The 23,749-nt window shown below is 40.8% G+C and overlaps 1 protein-coding gene across 1 annotated transcript in view; it reads left to right on the top strand.

Moving 5' to 3' along the window:
- The window catches only part of LOC149149680 (histidine--tRNA ligase, chloroplastic/mitochondrial-like), a 340,861-nt gene that overhangs the window by 107,981 nt on the left and 209,131 nt on the right, over positions 1-23,749 (top strand). The gene's annotated exons all lie outside the window — the stretch shown is intronic.

The raw sequence follows: 23,749 nt of genomic DNA, 5'->3' as shown, positions 1-23,749 counted from the left end.
TATTTGCTATCACAACTGTAACAAAGCCCTTTTGCTCTTTTTTCTTCCAATTGTTGTGGTGTCAACCTTATAGGTTGTGGAAGACTAGGGGCAACAACACTTCCGTCTTTATAGTTGTGAGTGGTATGCTTCCTGGTTGCCATAATTTTGCTTTCCATTTTTCTTGCTAACCTGAATGCCTTCTCTAATGAATCAGGTTCCCAAAGGCGAACATCATGTTGGATATTATCCTTTAAAGACCCTATGAACACATCAATCCTATGCTCCTCTGGAATATCTTTTACCCTTATGTTCAATTTTTGGAACTCCTCAATGTGCTCCATTACTGAACCCTTTTGTTTGAGACTTATCAATTGGCTAAAAAAAGTGTTGCTTTTTGTATCTTCATAATGTGCTATCAATTCTTCCGTAAAAATTGCCCAAGTGATAAATTGTTTACGAGAGCAAAGCCATTGATACCATACAAACTGATTTGGTTCCAAATATACAGTTGCCATACGTACCTTTTGTGTGTTTTGCACATTATTGAGATCGAAGAATTGCTCCATCTGTAATATCCATGTGGCGGGATCCTTGCCATCAAACTTCCTCATATCGATTTTTGGAATATGGTGATTCTTCGATCCAACATTAGCGTCTATGGAATCATGATTAACATTTCTTTTGTTCTCATCATGAGTTTCCTTTACTACCTTTTCACCATTAGTGACCCTTTCTTGTAGCAACTTCTTCAATTCTTCCATGTCTGTCTTCAAATCTATCTTCAAATCTGCCATGTCTCTCTTCAAATCTGTCTTCGAATCATCCATCTTAGCTTCCATGCCCTTTATCTTAGATTCCACGCCATTTATCTTAGATTCCACGCCACTTATCTTAGCTTCTGTTAGCTTTTGTGAGCGTGACATTTGTTGCACTTGTTCTTGTAATTTTGATATATCATGTAGCATTTCTTCCTCTTCTTCATGAGTCATGCTAGAGCTTTCAGGTTCCTTACTAGGTGTTTGCATTTTCTTTCCTCGGGGCATCAGTTACCGATAATAATGCTTTACTATGCCCTTTGAATTCCGTTAAACCAAGCTTACACAAAAATTAAAAAAAAACTACACACCTTTTTTCACTTTATAGAAGCCTGATATTGAATCTGATGTATCTCTGTAATTTCGGATCATCCAGTTCTGAAATTTCTACCTGTAGTAGCCTTCTGCGTCCTCTTTCCAATGCCACAAGTCTGAGCCAAATTGGATTTCCAAGGAAGAGTTATGTGAAATCTCCCACAGTGACTTGCTTTTAGACTGGTTCAGTAGAGCGAACTTGTACGACGTGCCACGAGTCACTGTTTCAACCTTTGAATCTGAAACACACACACAAGAAACTACAGTCCGTCCTCTTTCTGTACCTTCTTACGAAATTTCAATCCGATCCCCAGAGAGAAAGTTATGACGATTTTCCCCAGGTCACCTGTTTTGAATGTAATTCAGGAGTCTGCAAAAAGACCAACTTCCTCAGATCATATCTCCGCAAATATTGCGCGAAAAGCTCTGAAATTCGGACCCAAGGTTCAGCGCGATTTCTTCTCAAATGGGTTTTTTTTGCGACTTCTGAAACGTCACAGAAAAAAAGTTATAGCGAAAATGCCACGATGACCTGTTTGGAGCAGCGAAACCCTAGAATCCAAAGCTCTGATACCAAATGTTATGAAACCAGCTCAAGAAAAGATAGAAAAGATAGATCAACGCCTTAGAATTCAGCCTCTTCGAGGGGGCAACCTCCTTTACATTACATAAATGAACAATTCTTGGATGATACAAATGACAAAACCCCCTTTCTATATATAGGAGTCTAAGGAGTCACAATATAATCCAGCCGACCTAACAATAATAATATAAAGCCACAAAAATAACAATAGAGGGATTCTATGGGGCACAGAAATAACAATATGGGGGTAATAGGGGCACAACAATATAAATAAGGGGTATAACTACAATAGTAATGGGGTAATCACTAGTATTATAGGGACCCAACATACAATGTGACCAATAGTACATTTTTTAAATTCTTGTAGGTTTCACATTTGAACTTTGGAATCTGGTGCTTCAACAAATGTTTTTGATTGGATATTTCCCTGTTTTCAAGTTCTGTGTTTCTCTAAATAGCGGTAGCGAATTGATACTTGTAGTTTTGACCTTGAAATCATGTAGTGGATATGGTGTTTGGACAATCATTCTTATTGCTGTCCTATAAACGCCTTTAGTTTCCTTTCAACCTAACAAATTTGGACAGTGGCACACGGGCAGGTTAGTGGCCGCTGTTGCTATAGTGGTAGTGGTAGAACAATGGCGGCGGTGGACGAAGTGACACTTGCTGGAGAAGGTGGCTTGCTTCAGGTGGAATGTATGGTAATGACTACGCTGCAGGCTTCGGTTCAGACAGTGGGCACAAAAGTGGCTCTGGTTTAGGTAGTGGTTATGGAAGTGGTTTTCGCAGTGTTGGCGACTGTGGTAGCGATGAACGACTGTACGGTTGCGACGGTTGGTTGGTTTATTTCTTTTAATAATTTATTTATTTATTTAATTTAATTTTTTGATATGCTTTTTTATTTTATTTTATTTTTTTAATATATTTTGACTTTTTTTGTCTTTATTATTTTTTATAACTTTTTTTAAAATTCCTTATGTATAAACATATATTTTATATATATATATATATATATATATATTATAATGGCCAAGGGCATGAATGACAAAACCAACAAAACAGAGAAACTCCAAAAGCTGTGTAGTGAAACGCTTCAATTGCAAGAACAAAGTTGATGAAGGTTAATAGCCAAAGGCCATATCAGATTGGCTCTGATACTAAATGTTACGAACAAAGTTCGTATATGTAGCATAATATATAGAATATCTGAAATATAATAATGTCCATCATGGAACAAACATTATATTTATATAAAATGTTTGAATACAATTGCTATGAGATTGTCGTTGAGAAACCAAGTGCTAGATAGTTTAATGCTTGATTCCTCTTTCTTGATAATTACTTGTGAATGTTAGCTATGTTCCTTTTACTTTTATGCTCTCTTCATCAAGCAATTGTACAAATGTTAAAAGCATAAAGATCAGAAAGAGACAAAGAACACCCGAAATTACACTCCAAGCCAGGGCAAAACCCCAGAAGGGGAAAAACCCAACAATCCTCTTAGAGAATTAGATCAAATGAGATATCCAAGACCCAAGACCAAGACCAAATCAGCCACAAAGAATCCAAGTCAAACCCTCCTCCAAGTCTCCTCCAATAGTCAAAGTCAATGCTGGTCAACCTTCAGATTTTAGCCCTACAATACCACATAATTTGCCTTATAAAAATTCACACTTGTGAGTAGAACTTGTTGATTTTGGGTAGCATCAGATGTGCTCTAGCCACGAAAATTGGTGGAGAGGCTAAAGCATATGAGATCTCCAATACCTAGAAATGGTTTGGGCAGATTCTAAGAAGTTTGGGAGATATTAAAATAATTAATATTTTTAATGGAGTCCCTAAGTCTAAACTTAGGGAAAATAAAATATTAATGTAAATTAATATAAAACTGTGTTAGAATGGTCCAAAAGTCATGGATCAAGCCAGATCTAATCTTAGCCGTTGATTAGGGAATTAATCTCGGCCGTTGATTTGTCAACGAGAAAAGTATAAGAGATGGCTTGAGGGTCGCACACCAAGAGATCAAGATTTCAACTTTCTGGGGTTGGGTTTGTTGAGAAAGTTGAGAGAGTGATCAGAGTTGCCGCTGAGGGGCAGTGAATATAGAAGCAGAGAGGCGTAGATAGCATCGAGAGGATCAACGCAGTAGCCAGAGAGAGGGACGCAGAAGCAGCCAAGGGTTCATGCAGAGCTAGCTAGGGCTCACGTAGAGGCAGCCAGGAGCTGCGCAGTGCCTCAGAGGAGCCAGCGTGGTTGACGCAGAGGGCCAAAGGGCTGACGTAGTGCCTCCGGAGGTTGATGCAGGCCAAGCTGGAGTGACGCTGGGCAAACGTTGGGCCAGAGAGAGGCTGACACTGGGGTTTCGTGGGGCAGATTGGAGTTGTGGAGCTGCTAGAGTGTTTATCCGGGGTTTAGCCGGAATATTTGCTTCTGAGTAGAGAGGTACTACCTCTGAGATTTTTCTCTCTTTGGTGAGCCAGATTTGGCATCCAGATTGTATTCTAAAACTGCTTAATAAATCAAACCCTCAGATAGCTGCACCGGTTTTCCTGCATTGGGTTTTTCCGGGGACATTAGTCCAAAAACAACGGTGTCACTTGTGTGCTTGTTTCTATTTCCTTCAGTTGATGATCTGTAATGTGTTGAGCATGCATTTATATTTATTTCCAGTATTTACATGGTAAATAACTTGTTAATTAACAGAACAAGAAGGTAGGAATAAATCAGTAAAGTGCATGAAGGGTTTCTAACATGTCAGACTTGGAAATTCCAACATGGTATCAAAGCGTGGTTGCAGATCACAGGGGAACTGAGGACATCAACCGAACAGTGCAACAACAACTGAAAACAGCTATCTCGAGTGATAGAAGCTATCGTAGCAGAGTAACAGTGAGGAAGGGGTGACGTAGTGCCTGCGTCATCAAGATTGAGCCAGGAAGAGGCAACGTAGAGGCTGAGGGAGGCAAAGGTAGGCTCATGCAGAGGCCAGGAGGGCTGACGCAGTTGGCTAAGGAGGTTGATTTACTGGTTCCGGGATTGCGCAGAGCGTAGAAGCTCTAACCTTCAGTTTGCTGGGGTTTAGGAGGCTGTGGGTAAGTTTGCAGAGTGGAGCTGGTAGGGTACCGTTGTCAGAACAGTACCTAACAGGGCAAGGCCAAGGAGGAGGGAGTTGCTATTGAGGGTTTCTAGCCGAAAAATCCGGATTAGTGGTGCGGTTGCATAGACGATCAGAGTAGGGGGGGGTCTCGACATTGGTAGAAGGATTTCCAGGAGGGAAATTGAGGCTCAGAGGGAGTAACATTGAGAACTTCCAGGAGGGAAGTAGAAGAGCAGCGGAATGGAACTACACAGAGTAAGAGACCAGGACAGACTGGACGGAGCCTCAAACTTCGTAGTCTGGAAGGCCAGAATCTTATTTGTACTTGACAAAAATCGTGTCAAGCACTTCGCCTTGAAGACGATAGCGGTCCCAGTTGACCCAGCTAACAATGACAGGTATGAGGAAGCAATGGCGAGGGCCAAGAGTATCATTCTTGACGGGGTCAAGGATCATATAGTACCACATATTGCCGAGAAGAATATGGCATGGGAGATGTGGGAGGCCCTGACCAAGTTGTATCAGCATACTTTCGTGCAGAGGAAGATGCTCCTAGAAAATCAGCTGCGGTCATACCAGATGCAGAAGGGAGAACAGATCGACACCTTCCTCGGTCGATTGAAGGAGATTTGAGATCAACTAACTTCCATAGGGGCCACACTAGATCCAGAGTTGATGGTGAGAACAACCCTGAATGCAGTCTCAGAAGACTGGGAGGTGTTTGTCCAGAGCATACTGGGCAGGGCGACCCTTCCAAATTGGGAGGAAATGTGGGCGGCTCTTCGCCAAGAAGAGATCAAGAGGGTGACCAAGACAGGAAGCAGCAGCAAGGGGATCAGAATCAAGGAGGAGGAGGTGGATGCTGCCCTAGCATCTGAGGGTAAGCAAGAAAAGCAGAAGAAGAAGGACCTCTCCAAGGTCAAATGCTTCCACTGTGGGGAGCTGGGTCATTATGCAACCCAGTGTCTGAGGAAGAAGAGCAAGGGAGAGGCTTCCGAGACCAAGGCAGTGCCAGCAAGGGCAGAGAAGGAAGTGGAGACAGACGATGACTGTGCCATGAGTGCACACACACCACTTGAGCGAAAGTGGGGAGACATCGAGCTGTAGTCAAGAGGACTACAGAAGATGAGGGGCAGGATCCTCGAGGTACCCAACCTCTTGGATTATACTTGGCTACGGGAGCCCTGAAGAGGAGTAGCAGGACTGGCAGATGTTGGTAGAGATGGATGAGGATGGAGCGGCAGAGAGAGCTACAGTGCAAAACTCCCAGGACTCGCAAGGCTAGTAGGCTGCAACAGTGTGAGAGGCACGGGAGTGTTGCACCAGTGTAGGATGGCACAGAGAGGTGTGCAATGGTGATAGATGCAGGGAGTTGTTGCAACAGTGCAGAGGTCAGAGAGGGAGCACTTGTCAGCGACAGAGGGAGCTTCAGCATCGGGAGTGTCTCTAGCCTAACAAAGATGTCAGAGTTGGGAGATTAGTTACTTACTTCTCAGTAATTGAGCTGCAATGCAGTAGTTAGCAGTGGTAGTGCTATGGGCAGCATGATGTAGCATGATGAGAGGGGTTGTAGTGCAGATGCAACAGTGGCAGTGGCAGGGCCATGAGCAGCAGCACAGATGTAGAGGGAGTTGCAGTACAGATGTAGCAGTGGCAGTGGCAGGGCCATGGGTAGCAGTACAGGATGCAACAGTGTAGAGGATGTCGGGTAGTAAGCCTAGCATCAGCACAGGGACCCATGCCGGATGATTAGGGTGATGCTCAGTGAGGAGTATTTCTAGAGCACAATCCTCTCTAAGAGGGAGTATTGATTTGGGGTAGCATCAGATGTGCTCTAGCCACGAAAATTGGTGGAGAGGCTAAAGCACATGAGATCTCGAATACCCAGAAATGGTTTGGGCAGATTCTAAGCAGTTTGGGAGATATTAAAATAATTAATATTTTCAATGGATTCCCTAAGTCTAAACTTAGGGAAAATAAAATATTAATGTGAATTAATATAAAACTGTGTTAGAATGGTTCAAAAGTCATGGATCAAGCTAGATCTAATCTTAGCCGTTGATTAGGGACTTAATCTTGGCCGTTGATTTTTCAACGAGAAAAGTAAGAGGAGGCTTGAGGGTCACTTGGAGAACACACCAAGAGATCAAGATTTCGACTTTTTGGGGCTGGGTTTGCTGAGAAAGTTGAGAGAGTGATCAGAGTTGCAGCTGAGGGTCAGTGAATACAGAAGCAGAGAGGCAGAGATAACACTGGGAGGATTAGCGCAGTAGCCGGAGAGAGGGACGCAGAAGCAGCGAAGGGTTCACGCAGAGCTAGCCAGGGCTTACGCGGAGGCAGCCAGGAGCTGCGCAGTGCCTTAGAGGGGCCAGCGTGGGTGACACAAAGGCCCAGAGGGTTGACGTAGTGCCTTTAGAGGCTGACGCTAGGCTAACGCTGGGCTAGAGAGAGGCTAACGCAGTCCCTAGAGGCTGGCGCTGAGGTTTCGTGGGGCAGATTGGAGCTATGGAGCTGCTGGAGTGTTTATCTGGGGTTTTAGCCGGAATATCTGCTTTCGAGTAGAGAGGTACTACTGCCGAGATTTTTCTCTATTCGGTGAGCCGGATTTGGCACCTAGATTGTATTATGAAACTGCTTAATAAATGAAACCCTCAGATAGCTGCACCGGTTTTCCCGCATTGGGTTTTTCTGGGGACATTAGTCCAAAAACAATGGTGTCACTTGTGTGCTTGTTTCTATTTCCTTCAGTTGATGATCTGTAATGTGTTGAGCATGCATTTGTATTTATTTCCAGTATTTACATGGTAAATAACTTGTTAATTAACACAACAAGTAGGTAGGAATAAATCAGTAAAGTTCATGAAGGGTTTCTAACATGTCAGACTTAGAAATTCCAATAGAACTATTGCAAAAAACTTTTTATCTTTCTCTCTCCTTTGACTATAACTCTCTTTCTCCTTGACTAATTACAGAAATAGATAGATGATGTGATGAATTAATGGTTCTCCGAGAGGTCGAGTTGACCTTTATATATAACTGTCCAGGAGGGTAAAAAGGTGCAACATAGGCCGACATGTCCAAGGAGGGCCAACTTGGTCTTTGTGTTGACTTTTGACTAAAAAATAAAATTCAAATTATTTTCTTACGAAAAGTCCAAATGGGACTTGACTCAAATACATTTATTTTTGACTCACTATTTTTTTTTAAAACTTTTTTGACTCTAAGCATGAAGAACATGCTTTGACCAAAAATAAAATAATAATAATAATGAATATAATAAATATATTGATGATGAAATTACATTACATTATGAAGATCGACACTAGTTACAATTTCAACACTCCCTCTTAACTAGGGAGGTATTCATAATGACTCGACATTATCTTCTCAAGTTGAAATATTCATATAAGAAAGGATTTGGATTGATAAGTATTAGTGATGATTTACATCATCATGGCCAACATTGTCAATATACCAAGGCCTTGACATGTATGCTCTATCCCTCCAATAGATCAGAGCACAATGCTGGGAGGCATAAATTTGGACACCACTGCCTCTCAAGGCACATACCCCACCCGGGTGTTCCTAAGGTATGACCTCACAGGACCATTTCCTAATCCAAAGAAAAGTGCGCCCTCTGGACCATCCTTTACCAAGTCCTTGTGTCCAACTTAGGATGTTAATCCTAGTCAACCACAATACATGACTCAAGAATGTACATCCCTAATGCTTATCCAATCCACCATTCTCCTTACCAGTGTTCATGCACTTGGCTTACGACTATTAGTCCTAGCCATAGTACGTGACACGTGGGGAACACTGTGTCTATCCTCACTCCCTCTTAACTAGGGAGATATCTACAAACCCAAGCGTGTCTCGTAAATACTCATGCTTCCTGTTAGGAAGGGACTTCGTTAATACATCTGCTATCTGTTTGTCAGTGGAGATATACTGTAGCTTCACGACTCCATCCTTCACCATGCTTTGAATCTAAGTTGCACGATACGGGGAAATGGGTACGGGTACAGATCGTGACCCCCTTAAGTTTTGGAAATGGGGAAACACTATATATATATATATATATATTAAGACATTTAAGAAATGTTATGTGCAATCATAAAGCATACATGATACATTATTACATTATGATTAAATTGTCCAATGTCAATGCATAAACTATAAGTCTCTAAATTTACATCACATTTACTCATGAATGATCACATAATGAAAGCAACAATATCCAAAAACAACCTTGATAAATGAGGTTTATTATAAATATATATCCAAAATCAACCTTTATTATATATATAACGCTGTGAGTACAGTAAAGACTATGAGGCTGTAAGTACTATAAAGAATAAAGACTAGTAGCCTTCAATCTTCATCCTCATTGTCATAATCCATGTAAAAAGTAGAAGCAGAAGCATGCTCAATAGTGGATGGTGGAGCTAAAGAAAATGACTGGCCAATTCCACTTCTAATCTCCCGGTCCTCATTATTCAGGGCAGCAAGAGAGAGCTCCAAATTAGGACTTTCTGGATCCACATCCCATTCTTTAGAAGGACCACTGCTATATTATGGACCCCTACGAGATGCAAGTTGAAGGTTGGAGTGTACATAAACAAGATTCTCTACCTTCTGTGAGCCCAACTTGTTGCACTTCACAGATTGAATAAAACCATAGGTGCTCCAATTCCTTTATGCTGATGAAGAGTGCCACTTGTGGAAGAACACTGATGAAGAACCATCTAGAAACATCCACAAAATATTTTAATTGACAAATAAAAAAATAAAAACGAAAAAATAAAAAGAAACGCAAAAAACGACATTTTTGTCCGGAAACACGACCTTATGTCCTTGAAACGCGTTCTAGGCCATACTGGGCCACGTTTTAGCCTCGTGAAATGTGCCAGTACGGCTTGAAATGCGTTTCAAGGTTGTACCATAAGCACTTTTGAGTTTCTGTTTCGTTTTTTGCTAGAAACAACCTCCTGCCTAACGTTTCTTGTAACGTAGCTTTGAATGTAGTGATACTTGATATTAATGTGCTTTGTCCTTGCATGGAAACTGGGTTCTTTGACTAGTTTATGCAGAGTTGATTGTCACAACATATGATTGTCAAATCCAAAGGTCCTTCAAACAAATCAACAAGTAACTTATGGAGCCAAATGGCTTTGCTACTAACTTCACTGGCTACCATATATTCAACTTCAGCGGTACTTAATGCAACCGAGTCTTGTTTTCTGCTTATCCATGAAACCATAGTGGATCCCAAACAAAAACAACCACTTGTAGTAGTTTTTCCATCTTCAACACCTTGTGCCCAATCCAAATCAGTGTAGCCCAATAACTGAATCTCATTTCCTGCAACGTATCTCAAATAATGATGTATGGTCCCCCGAAGATATCTTAAGGTGTGGTTTTCCGCTATCCAATGATCATCTCTAAGCTCCATCTGAAACTAGCTAAGAGTATTTACTGCAAAACATATATTTGGCCGGCTGTTCATGAGATACATCAGAGAACCAATCATCTACCGGTAAGATGATTGATAAACAAAACTTGAATCTGAACTCAACTTCTTCAATTTAGTAATCATAGGTGTTGTCATGGGTTTACTATCCATCATCCCAAATTTCTATAGAATCTTGATCACATATTTTCCTTGACCAAGATAAATTTCGCTAGGTTTTTGCCAAACTTTGAGTCCAAGGTAATAGTGCATTAGTCCAAGATCTTTCATGTGAAATTCAGTTGCATTGACGAATACAATGCTCCACACTTGTTATCAGTAAGTCATCCACATATAGTAATATGATCACGGGCTCATTCTTTACTACCTTGATGTAGAGGTTTGGATTTGCAGTACTTTTGACGAAACCAAGTCTTATTAGATAAGCATCCACTTGGGCATACCATGCTCTAGGGGATTGTTTTAAGCCATATAGAGCCTTTTTTAACCTGCAAACATGAGTTTCTTTTCCATGCACTTCAAATCCTTGAGGTTGCTCAATGTAGACTTCTTCATCAATTTGTATTGTTACCGCTCAATCTAGTAGAGGTCCTAGGAGGGGTTCCAAAGGGGAAACTACTAGACGTAGTGGCAACAATGGGACAAAGATCCACTGTCACCTCAGTCAATGTCCCCTGCCTTTTACGGACTTTCACTGATGGGAGGAGTCCTAGTATAAGGGAAATCACTATGAATGATATATCAATGATGGAGGGATAGTGATTTCAAGAGCCCATTCATAGGAGAGACCCAAATGATAGGACTTAGTGCAATGACCCTTAAGGAAGCCACTAACCAAGGAAACCTAGGGCCCAGAACGAAGTTGGAGCTAGGGCTTGTGATAATTCCAAATATAGCCGTGGAAATCCTTCAAACTTTGTGAGGGTCTAGGGAAGACCCCACACAGTTGTAGTCCAACTCGCTCTCCAAATGGATGACTCAAAAAGATTTCGCTTGATGCCCTATGAGACCTCTAGGGTTAGGGCTTAGAAAGAATGAGAGGAGGTGAGGGAACATATTCTTTAAGGTGATCACCAAGGATAAGATCAGTGCGTAGCCTATTGGGAGAATGGAGTCAATGTGATTTCAATTTTTGGAGTGCCTTTACCCAATCAAGGAGTCCTATGGCAACTTCGTATGGCCCTAGAGGCAACTACTAGGTTACCAAAAGAATTTATACTTCTTATTGCAACAATTTGATGACTTTTCAAGGTAATTATGGAGATAATTTACCCCTAGGAACATTCATTCACCATACCCAAACATGTAACATATGCAATACCTCACAAAATCAAAATTTCCACAATTTTGCATTCAATTAGGGCAGAATTTCAGATTTCATGAGTGAAAATTCCATACATTAATCATGTATACAAGAGAGAGAAATAAATCATGAAAGAGCACTTACAGGTATAGCGAATACATCCAATTATCAAAGAGAGACAAAATCAAAGCTCCAAGACCAAGAAAATATATCCAAACATCGAAATGCATCATATTTCTCCAATTCGTTCATCAATAGCTATAACGAAATTCTCAAGAAGAGAGGGATACAAATCCAAGCGATGATGAGGAATGAATCAATCCTCCTATCAGTATATATGATCCTCTAAGGGTTTGATGTGCCTAATTAGGCCTAATGATGCCCCTAATAATAAAATAATGTGCAAAATAACATTCCTTGGTGACAAGCCCACCAAAATAGCTCCATAATATGAAAAATAAGCCTCTAAACAAGCCAAAAATGATAGATAAATAGCTCGGAGGGCCATTGGAAGGCCTAATGGAGTCCAATCTGTGCCAAACTGAGTGGAAGGGCTCGAAATATAGTGATAATGGGGTTGATCCCTTGATCTCCAAGCAAATGACCTGTGGTGCTCCCAAGTGGTTGTGGGGGCACAAAAACATCCTCATGGGTCTCCAAGTAGATCGATCAAGTCTGTATCCCATTTGAAAGGGTTGGGACAATGATGCAAGCCCTCCCTTTGTCTCCCATGGTGAGACACAACCCCATTTGGGCCCTGGGTCAACTACTAAGTGTGTGGTGCAAGTGTGTAGCCGATGAGCAAGGCGGTCTAGGTGCGTCATCATCATCAAATAGGTGGAACACGAGCGAACAATGGATGGTATTGAAGGATCCCATGGCATGGCTATCTGCTCTTTGCTATAGTGGAGGTCCATGGCTCTCAACGCACACCCTACAAATGCGATTATGATCCTCTAGAGGGCTTGGACCCCGTATAGGGAGACCAAACCCCAAGATGAAGACCCACCTGCAATCCTATATAAGATCCAATGCGTCTCCTCACCTTCCAGTACAACAAATCATCAGTGTAATTGATTAAATGAGCTTCAAACCATGGAACCAAGTGGACACATTTGATAGTGGCATGCCCTTCCATAATGTGCTTTAGAGTGTACAAGTGTCTGCAAGTTCAAGAAGGGGGTTAACCAAGGAACCTATTAGGTGGTTTCAACCTCTAAGGGAGTGACAGGTCCATGGTACATCCATCAAGTGGTAGGTGTCATGTGATATGATGATGGAACAGAGTGGGGCATTAGGGGAAGGCTCCAAGCCACATGCCATAGTACAAGGGTAGCTAAGATAAGGGAAGCCCACACTTGGGTGTATGAATGTAGGAGGGAGCAATCGTGGTACATGAGTTACCCCGACCTTTGTTTTTCCACCCTTCTTCATATGCTTTTTGCCTTTCATTGATTTTTCTTTTAAAATTGATTGGGGCTCCACAGGATGAGAGCATGATGTGAATGGTATAATAGTGAATACCCCCTTAAGGTTAGCCAATTTATTGCCCACCATGGTATGGGAAAATCATGGGTTCCTTAATGATGTAGAGGTCCAATATAGGGGGTCCTAATAACCAGGGCGATGGCCATAATGATGGGAGTAGAGCTTATGTTTGGCTTTTGCCCACGTGCTAAATTTGTATGTCCCGACCATCTTTTGCATTCTATGGTACATTTCCTGTTGAGAGTGGCCAAATTATGCTTGTTACTTTCTTTTTAGCTGTATCAAACTCCGGGGCATCGTTCCAAGCTTGACCCAAAGTGTGGATAAGGGGAGGGGGAGGCTAACTCCTTGTGGACCCTGTTACCCACCATTTTGTGGGTGATTATCCCTAAGAGATTTTTTTTCTCCAAGATGGTCCTTAGTCGGCAGCTAACAACTCCTTGCAGCCACCAGCTAGCTCACTGTGCCATTTCTTCGTCACCTGAGCCAGCCATGTGGTCCCTCGCCCATCTGCCATGATCATATGTTTGAAGGTGGGCCTATCGAACCTAAAGGTATGTCTTATCATTTGGTAATTGAGTATTTTTGTTTGCTTATCATGGACACTTTTGGGCATGGATTGATGGGGGGATTTGAAAAAAGAATGGGTTAGGTCTATGCCTTTGTCCCCTAGACCCCTTTGGATATTAACCTTGCATTCTAGTCTAGTGGGATCTCTTTTACAGACCATTTGGCTCTAGGGATGGTATTTCATGGGAAACCTCAATTTTGGTTTCGTGGTCCCGCTCCCTTATCCGCCTATATTACCCTCTTTCCACTCATTATTACCCTATTCATCATTTCTCCCACCTAGGTCCACATAAGGTTAGTTTGTCCCTTCCCCTTGCCGACACTTTGGGTCATGGCTTGGAACGATGCCTGGAGGATGATGCAGCGAAAAAGAAAGATAAAAGCATATTTGGCCACATTCAACAGGAAAATTACCACAAAATCCAAAAGATGGCCGGGACAAACACATTTAGCACGTGGGCAAAAGTCAATACATGAGCTCTACCCCATCATCATGGCCATCACCCTAGTTTCTATAGGTTCTAAACTTCTATGAACCACCTTCATCATAAAGGAACCCATGATTGTCCCAACCCCTGGTGGGCAATGAACCACCCTACCTCAAAAGGGGGTATTTACTGCTATATCTTATGAATCATGATCTTACCCCTTGAGCCCTGAGCAATTAATCAAAGAAAATCATAAAAGGGGCAAAGGCATATAAAGAAGGGTGGAAAAATCAAGGCCGGGGCACCTCATGTACCACAATTGCTCCCTCCTATGCATTACAAACCCAAGTGTGGGCTTCCCCTTATATTAACTACCCATGTGCCCCAACATGTGGCCCAGGGTTGCGCTTTCTCATCCCCTACTTCATTCACCTATCTGTCACATGCCACCACCTTTTGAAGGATGTATCTTGAATATATTATCCCCTTTAGAAGTAGAAACCACCTAATAAGATTCTTGGTTAACCCCATTTAGAGTTTAGGAAACATTGGTACATCCCAAATCCCATTATGGAAGGGCGGGCCATTATGAAGTCCCCATCTGTGGTCAATGATTTGTAAGCTCATTTACTTGATTTCTCTAATGACTTGTTGTACTGGAATGCTAGGGGACACATTGGATCTAATGCAAGATTGCAGATGGTCTCCATCTTGGGTTTGGTCTTCCTATACGAGGTCCTAACCCTCCAGAGGGTTACATTGGCACATGTAGGGTGTGCGTTGAGAACCATGGGCCTCCACAACAATAGACAACATTCCATGGATCCCCACATCCATTCAGAGATTTCTCGTGGTTCACTTATTGGACGAAGAAGATGCACCTGATCCATCATGCCCAGCTGGCCCCAGATTTGCAACATACACTTGGCAGATGATCCAGGACTTACATGGTGATGTGGCATCACCTACACCATCATCCTAGCCCTTGCAGGCAATCTACATACATCTTTGACTTGCTTGGAGACCCATGAGGACACTTGTGTGCCCCACATGTCATTTGGAGCACCACAGGTTATTACAAGGGGCCAACCCCTTGTCCACTGCTTTTGAGGGTCTTACTTTTCATTATGGCACCCATGGAATTCATTAGGCTTCTTAAAGGGCCCTATGACATGCATAGATTATTATTTGACTTCTTGAGAGATTTATTCTTTAATTTATGAGCTAGTTTGGTGGGCTTGTCACCAAAATTTAGATTATTAGAACATTTTATTTTTGGGGCTTATGTAGGCCAAGGAGGCTAATTCGAACTCCTCATTAGTGTATAAATACAAGTGAGATGAGTTCATTTTCTCATCATCACTTTGGATTAGATCTTTTCTCTCCTTTGAGAATTTCACACTTTTTCTAAAGAATGAATTGTAGCTTTATGGATGAATTTTGATGTGTGGATATTGGTCTATCTTATCTTGGAGCTTCTCTTTTGTCAATTGTGGATGGTGTGAAAATTTGGAAACCTGAAACCTATTGCAACAACTGGAAATTATTCTCCTAATTGTTAATTTTATTTAACAATTTATTTGCTGTTTGCTACGACAAAAACTGAATAAATCACATTACAACCTACACAAATAAAACCGCGGAAGAAAAAATTGTGGAAGAAATGCTAGCACACACACATAAAATAACACAGTTTTTTTTGGAGAAATGTCCCCGGAAAAACCCAACTTGGAAAACCGGTGTAGCAGTGAGGGTTTTATTTTATTATGCAACAACGAAATTTGAGTACATCTATGGATTCCCAACTGGAAATCCAAACAACAATAAAATTTCACAGAGATATTCCCTAAGCAACCCCGACACTCTCACTTCCTGTACTCGTGCTGCCTGCATTCACGTTCTTGCATTGGCTCGTTCTTGCACTTGTGTATTCCTGCACTCGCACGTTCTTACACTCACGCTCCTGCACTAGCGCATTCCTACACTCGCACACTCATGCACTCACGTTCCTGCACTGGGAATAACTCAGCCTCTTGCTGCTGCCTCTCTAGATCAATGCCCCTGCCCCTCATTGACACTCCATCCCTCTCTGGCTCGAACTCTACTGCTGCTAGCTCGATCTGCATAAGGAACTGTTGCTCAAGTGTACTCTCCAAGTGCCCATCGACTTCTTCTTATAATCCTCTGTTGGGACTCCAACGACTAAGATTAAATCTTAATCGATGGCTAGGATTAACTAGAAGTTGATCCGTGTGAGTTTCTAGAACATTCACACCTTGAATTAATTAATTCTGATTAATTAACCATATTCGCTAAGTTTAGACTTAGGAAATATTTAAAAACTGACTAATAATCTAATTAAGTCATTTCTAGGTGGAATTTCTAGAAATGATTTTTGGGTTTTGGAGATCTCCTGTATTCTAGCCTCTCCACAAAATTTCGTGGCTAGAACACATTTGATGCTACAAAAACTAACACTCCCTCTTAGTGAGGAATGTGTTCTAGTGCTCTACTGCACATTCCGTCACAACGCCCTGTCTCTGCATCATCTCCTGTCATGCTGCTGATGTCTGGCCATACTGCCCACCAACCACTGCACAACTCTGATATATGTTGCATTTGTGCTACTGCTGACACTACTATACTGCTGCCAACACTGTGTCTGCACTGCAACTCCCTCTCATTTGTTGTTGCTGCAACTGCAACAACTGCAACTGAGAAGCGTCCTAAATACTGAATCAACTGTGATCAGTATAATGCATCTGTCACTTGAGTCTCTCACTGCTACTAGTATTTGCACTGTCACTAAAGAATCTGCGCTACTGCTGACTCTGCACTGTGCCAACTACACTGCTGCCAACTTTGTACTGTGCTTCCCAACATCTGACTGCTACTAGTCTCTACAACCGTCTCTCTGGCATATGACTGCATCGACTGTCACTGATCCATCCCGTTACTATACACTGTGGGCCCCTGTCAACAGGTAATGATCCATGAGGTGGACTCCTCAAGGATCCTGCCCATTTGTAGTGCTTTGGGGCTACAACACCAAATCTCCCCACCTCACTCCTGGAGGTATGTCAACAAACATGGCGAAGTCTTCCTCCAACTTGGAGGACAACCTATTGATCTCTGCTGATGCTGCCTGTTGGTCCTGCTTCTCCTCCTTGCCCTTCTTCCTGAGAGGACACTGGGTACTGTAGTGATTGAGCTCACCACATCTGAAGCACTTGACCTTCGACATGTCCTTCTTCTTCTTTCTCAGCTCCCCTTATCCCTAACTGGGACTCTTCGATGTGAGGGTCACATTCTCCTCGTCCTTCACCTGCTTCGATCCGCTGCTGCTGCCATTAATGGAGCTCTTCAATAGAGCTCGTCTCAACTCCTCCTGCTGCAAATAGGTCGACATCCTGTGCCAACTTGGTAAGGTATCTTTGCCCAAAATAATTTGGAAAAACACCAGCCACTCTTCAAAGACACCATTTAGTGCTGGTTGCACTAGCTCTGTGGGTTGAGGCGTTGTCCCGACAAATGACAACTAGTCTTGGATCTCCTGAATCCTGGTGAGGAAGGGGTCTATGCTTTCCCTTTTTTGCATCTTGGTGCATCTCAACTTCTCCTCCAAGTACATCTTCCGTTGCTCGGAAGTGCCCTAGTATAATGTGAAGAGAGTCTCCCACATCTCTTTGGTCGTTCCATTGGCCTCTGTGTAAAACAATGTGATCATGGACTCTGTATAGGATCAACCTCTTCGCCCGTGCCATCTCCTTCTTGTACTCTTTTAGCTGATCTATATCCATGGGAACTGCTACCACTGCATCAATATATGTCTTCAGGCCATATTCATCTAGAAAGAAGGACATCCTTGCCTTCCAGATGACATAGTTGGAAGCTCCATCCAACCTGTTGACCACTACGTGTCAACGACCCATAGCAGTACACCCCCTTTTTTTTGCAAAAGGGATAGCGCCTGATTAATGTGTCTGTGCCGTTCAGTTATATCATCACCCTGATCATCATGTTATAATGTAAACCCATTCTGCATATATATATGATGTAAATAATTTCAGCGAACCCGTGTCATGTATGGAATTGCCTTGGTAAACCTACTTTTCTGGTGATGATCTACATTCTGGGAGGTTTTTCGTCTCACTGATCCATTCGCGGATGGTCGGCAGAGTTTTCCTTCAGTCTCACCCCAAAGTCAGAATGTATTTTGTCATTGGGATCTTAGGCGAGTCCTACTATTATAGATCGAGTCTATGTAAAAGTGATTTGGGAATAATCCTAACTATTTGGTTAGGTTATTTTATTACAAATTGCTTGGTTTGTTGGATTATATTTGTGTCGCAGAAATGGGTAGTCTGTGAGGGTCTATTACAGATGGGTTTTCCCCCTTGTGATGTAAAAAATATGAAAATTATGATGTAAAGTGCCTTGAGGGTTGGAAAAATAATTTATCCCCTCATAGGTTAATTAATTAATTTTTTTGGCCAAAAATTAATTAAAATCCTAAGCCAGAAATTTAATTAATTCTAGGTCCTAGGTAAATTTAAATTCTCCAAAGGCAAAATTCGTCGGTCCTTAAAAATCAAATTTTAAAAGGCTCCGGGATTAAAGTAAATTAATTATTTTGCTAAACTTTAAGCCTTTGGTCCCCGGGGGTTAAGTCAAAGTCAAATTCTTGAGGAAATTAACTCAATTTTTTATTTTATTTTTGAGTTAATTAAAATACATTTAATTGAAAAATTCGAATTTCCTCAAGAATTTAATATTTCGACGAATAGGATTAAAAGAAATTTTAATCCTCATCAACGGTCGAGATTGTTTTGACGAGGATCACTCGAACTAACCGTTGGAGGATTTATCTTTAAATAGGAAGTCATTTGTCAGTTGATCCATCCGATCTTTGAGTCGTGTGCTAAGCGAAAAGCTCTTGTGTAATCTTTTTTCAGAATAATAAAGAAAGACTTTGGGGTTAATTTTCGCAGGTGTTACTCTTCATGGAAATACTGTAAGATGTATCATTTTCATGCGAATTTTTTTTAGCCATTGATTATAGCTTCTGAAGAGTGATTTGAGTACAAGTATCTTGCTCAGTCGCTGGGGTTTAAATGATAATTTAAATTTTGAATGTAATAGCAGGTATCTCTATTTATCTGAATTTTATTATTGTTTTCTTGCTCTATTTTGATGGCTGAATTGAGTTTTGCAGGAAAGTCTTGATTTTTATATCTTCGGGTGTTAGGGGAAGTTTTCAGTTGGATCAGCCAACTCTTGATCCGTATTTTCTGAAGAGCCTAGCTAAATTTAATCGCGGGTTTATCATAAGATTTTTATTGGTGATGCATGAAGGGTTTCAAGCTAAGCACCTCCTTCAAAATAAAAAAAATAATTAATTTTTAGGTATGAAATTGATAAACCTGGTTGTCAAGAGCCTTAGATTATCAGATTTGGCAGTGGAGTTGGACTCACACTCTTCAGATCTAATAGATCTGTAATTTTTTTTGAGTTTTCTGACTTGGGTTTATGGGGTTTTATTTATTTTTTGTATATCTGGGTTCTGGGTGTTTTTGTTTTCAGGTACAGGTTTCAGATTTGAAGGTGAAGTTTGATTTGAAGCCAGATCTAGGCATTGAAGGGTAAGATCTGACCTCAAAATCAATTTTGCAGGGGCATTATTTTTGTAGTCCAAGGGTTTGAATTTTTTTTTTTTTTAATTTGGAGAATTTTTTATAAGGGTTTCACTGATAAATCTTAAGCAGAAGTATAACATTTTAATCTGGGAATTTTTCTTCGGTTCTTTGGCTACTATTTGCTACCTGGGGTTTTTACTTTCTTTGCTGCAAAAAAATTTCGAATTTTTTTTGGGCAAATCTGCGTAATGCCTTACTGTCGTCGTGCTTCTTTTTTACTGCGATTTGCTCCTCCCTCTCTCACCTTCGACCTTCAACTTTTTGCTCACCCTAGCTCGATTCTCCCCTGCTCGCTGCCGCCATTGACCTGCAGCGTACTGCATCCCTGTTGCGTCTTTCATTATCCACGCGGCTCCCTCCTCTGTCAGCCTACTACCCTTGCTGCCATTTCCCTTCTTTGTCGAGAGCTCTCGCTCCATTCTGAACCCTCCATACCTGCGGTGTCTTTTTTCTGCTTCCATCTGCAAGCTCCCGCTGCAAATCATGACCTCTTCTCTCCATACGTGGCTCCGTCTCCTCACTTGCAACCACTGTCGAACTGCCTGCAAGCTCCTTCGAACTCCATCTCCTCCGTCCTTACGCTGTCGTCGAACCTTTTCAAACCTGCAAACACAAACGAAAAACACGATTTCCCTTTTATGCTTTACGTTTAGACTTTCATTTTTATGTGTCTTTCTATGTTAGCTTAGGTTTGGGTTTTGTAAATTTTAAATTTTAGTTAGATTCATTTTTTTTGGCTTTTTTCTTTAATATTTTGACTTTTATTTCACTTTTTTATTTTTTAATTTATGATTTTGATTTTTTTTATTTACATTAAAATAAAAAATAAAAAAATTGTAAAACTAGAAAATCATAAAAATTTCTAATATATATATATATATATATTTTTTTTTTTTGCGACTTTGGGATTGAGAATAAAATAAACTAAAAAGTGATTTGCTCTTTCACATATAATAATTTTAATGTGTCCTTATGGCCCATTAAAATTTTAATTTATTAATACTTTGATTTGTTTTACTTCTTAATTTTCCACATTAAAGCAGTTGCCTAAGGAATAATTGAAATGCTAATTTAAAGTTCCTTGGTGTCTTTGGTGATTAAATGCAAAATCTTATTTTTTCGTGATTTCTCTATTGTCAAGGTGCGATAAATGTTTAAAAATCATATTGACTGTTAGAGAAAGATAATTTTGCTGAATTATCCTGCATGCTAAAGTTTTGGGCATTTTACAATAAATTGTTCATGATCATTGCTTTGCCACATTATAAATTGCTGTGGGTGACTTGATTTTATTTAGTCTATGGTTAATTCAAATATAAAGGCACTAGTCTGTAGTCATTTATATCTTGTGATTGTGTCTTATTTTAATTTATCTATCTCAATTGACCGAGACTCGCTTTAAATTCATCAAGTTGTTCATCCTTGAAATCTCCATTTACCTTAGGGACTACCCCCATTGACTTGTCTAGGAGAGAATCTAAACGGAGTGAGTAAGGATTAGAGTGATAGCCCTTACTCTGAGCGTTGTCGAGGTGCCTAGACACTTTGGGCGACAACATTTTTTGGCACCGTTGTCGCGGATAGAGTTTTCTGTCCTTAGTCCTCTCAATCTCCTCTCATCATTTGATCCTTTCATTCTCACTCATTCATCTCCATCTTATTTTCATCATATCATCTTCTGTGTCTAAGTTAGATTTCTATCTGGGTGGTGACTCCACTTCCTGCATCTTCTACAGGGGTGTGTACTAGGAGGAACCCAAGTAGCTTGACTAATCCTGCTCCGGATCCTAAAAGGGCTCTCAGAGCTAGATTACACAAGCTCTCTTCTCGTACACTCCTTGACAATCTCGGCCAGGAAGCTCTCCGCGACATTCATTCACTCTTCTTGAATCCTCCTGTTCCAGACATCATGGATATCTATCAGCCTCTTAACTTTGCTAACATCTAGGGTTATCCCCATAATCTTCCTAATACCAGTCTAGACAAGCTACCTGCTTCCCAAGGAAATAATGCAATCACTGTTAAAAATCATTTATATGCTTTTCAGAGTTGGTGGGCTAAATTCGCTCTGGCTCAAAATTATGAGGATGTGCAAATAAAATGCTTCGTCTTGACCCTTGAGCAGGATGCTATGGATTGGTTTAGGGATAGACCTGATCATAGCATTGATTCATATGATTCCCTCCTTAATGTTTTCAAAGAGAAATTTGGTGATAAGAAAGAAGATCGATTTCTAGCAAAAGCCATTAGCGTCATTAAAAAAAAAGAAAATGAGACGTGTGAAGAATTTAATAGAAGGTTTAATGGTATGCTTAAAGAAATATCTATTGATTATAAACCAACTGAGAAAATGCTTCTTGAACACTATCTTGATGCTTTCAATCCTGACATTTCTTATGAACTGTGAAGGTCCAAACCTAGTGATTACAAGGCTTGTCAAATCACAGCTGAAGAGTTGGAAAAAGATAAGAAGGCCTCTGGCAAATCTGAAGTTCATGGGTTTGATAGATCTGCTGTTAAATTAAAGAACCTAAAGGAAAAGAAAAGGAATCTGAAGAAGAACCTATGCAACAGTTGCTTAAGAAGTTAGAAAATATGGAGTTAAATCATGCTAGGATGATTGCTGATCGTGCTAAGGAGATAACTGCATTACAGTCTAGGTTGATTCAAATGGAAAGAGCTCAACCTAGGGGTTAGAATAATAATAATAATAATAATCGAAATAATTGGCAGAACAAAGGTCAGTCTAGTGAGCAGAGAGGCCTCCTCACCCTCTTGAAACGAATAATCTATTGGAGGAGACCCCGCCTTATTGTAGAGCCTCTAATGAGCTTCATGAAGAAGCCACTTGTCCTACTATCAAGAAAATCATGCATCATCAGATGCTTGGGACAAGCAACTAGATAAATGTGGTTGGTAAAGAATATCATTTACTGCAGGAAAATTGGAAGAGGTCAAGGGAAATAGTCAATCCGTCAAACCTTTTACATCTTCATATAGCGTTAATAATTTTGGTCAAGAAACTGATGTCTTGGTTAAACTTTTTAGTGAGGAGCCTCCTCCTAAGCGAGTTCTTGAAATTGCTAAGGACAAGGGGCTAACCTATCAGAGAAGAAGTCAAGATGATAATCAAGTTAATTCTCGAAGTCTTAACCCAGGATCAACTTCTAGTATGAATATTGATTTAGGAGGTTGGTTTAATAATTCTAAAGTTTTGGTTCCTGTCACCGAAATAGTGAAGATCCCCTCCCAGAAGGCCAAGTTACTAAGTGCTATTGGCAGTACCCAGGTGAATGCAACTCAAGAGGAAACTCATGAGGCTTTCTACTAGGATGCTCTCGTGTATTTGCAAAGTATGGAATCCGATAACAAAGGGAATTCTCCTTTTTTCATTACTTTGCTTGTTAATAATTATCGATTATATAACTGCATGCTTAACTCTGGTGCTTCTGCTTGTGTGATGACTAAGAGAGTCATGGAGCAGCTTAACTTAAGGATATCTAGGCCTTACTATAACATATGTGCCATGGATTCAAAGAAAATTGAAGTTCATGGGTTGATTAAGGACTTACAAGTCCATCTGTCTGTCTACCCTGATATCATGATTGTCATGGACATAGTTGTGGTTGACGTGCCTGATGCTTGGGGTATGCTTTTGTCTAGGAAATGGGCCTCTGATTTAGGAGGAAGCATTCAAATGAATTGGTCATATGCTACGATTCCTTCCCCTAATGGTCAAGGATTTCTTAAATTAAACAGAGAGCCCGAAAGGAGATTCCATGTTGAAGATCCTAAAAGTCCCCACAATGAAATCATAAGTGAACAACCTAGCCTAGGGAATCATGCTATCGTGTCTAATTCTATCATTCCCTTGGAAGCCAAGGTTGAGGAAAAGGTGGGTAATTTAAAAGATAAGGTTTGGTATTTATACTTTGATGGTGCAACATCTAGGCATGGTAAAGGTGCAGGAATTGTCCTAAAATATCCCCTTGGTCATAT

The sequence above is a fragment of the Pinus tabuliformis genome, chromosome 9 (genome assembly GCF_031772625.1).
Source record: "Pinus tabuliformis cultivar Carrire ecotype Pingquan chromosome 9, CPIR1, whole genome shotgun sequence".
Taxonomy (NCBI): domain Eukaryota; kingdom Viridiplantae; phylum Streptophyta; class Pinopsida; order Pinales; family Pinaceae; genus Pinus; species Pinus tabuliformis.
This window is presented reverse-complemented; position numbering and strand designations above follow the sequence as displayed.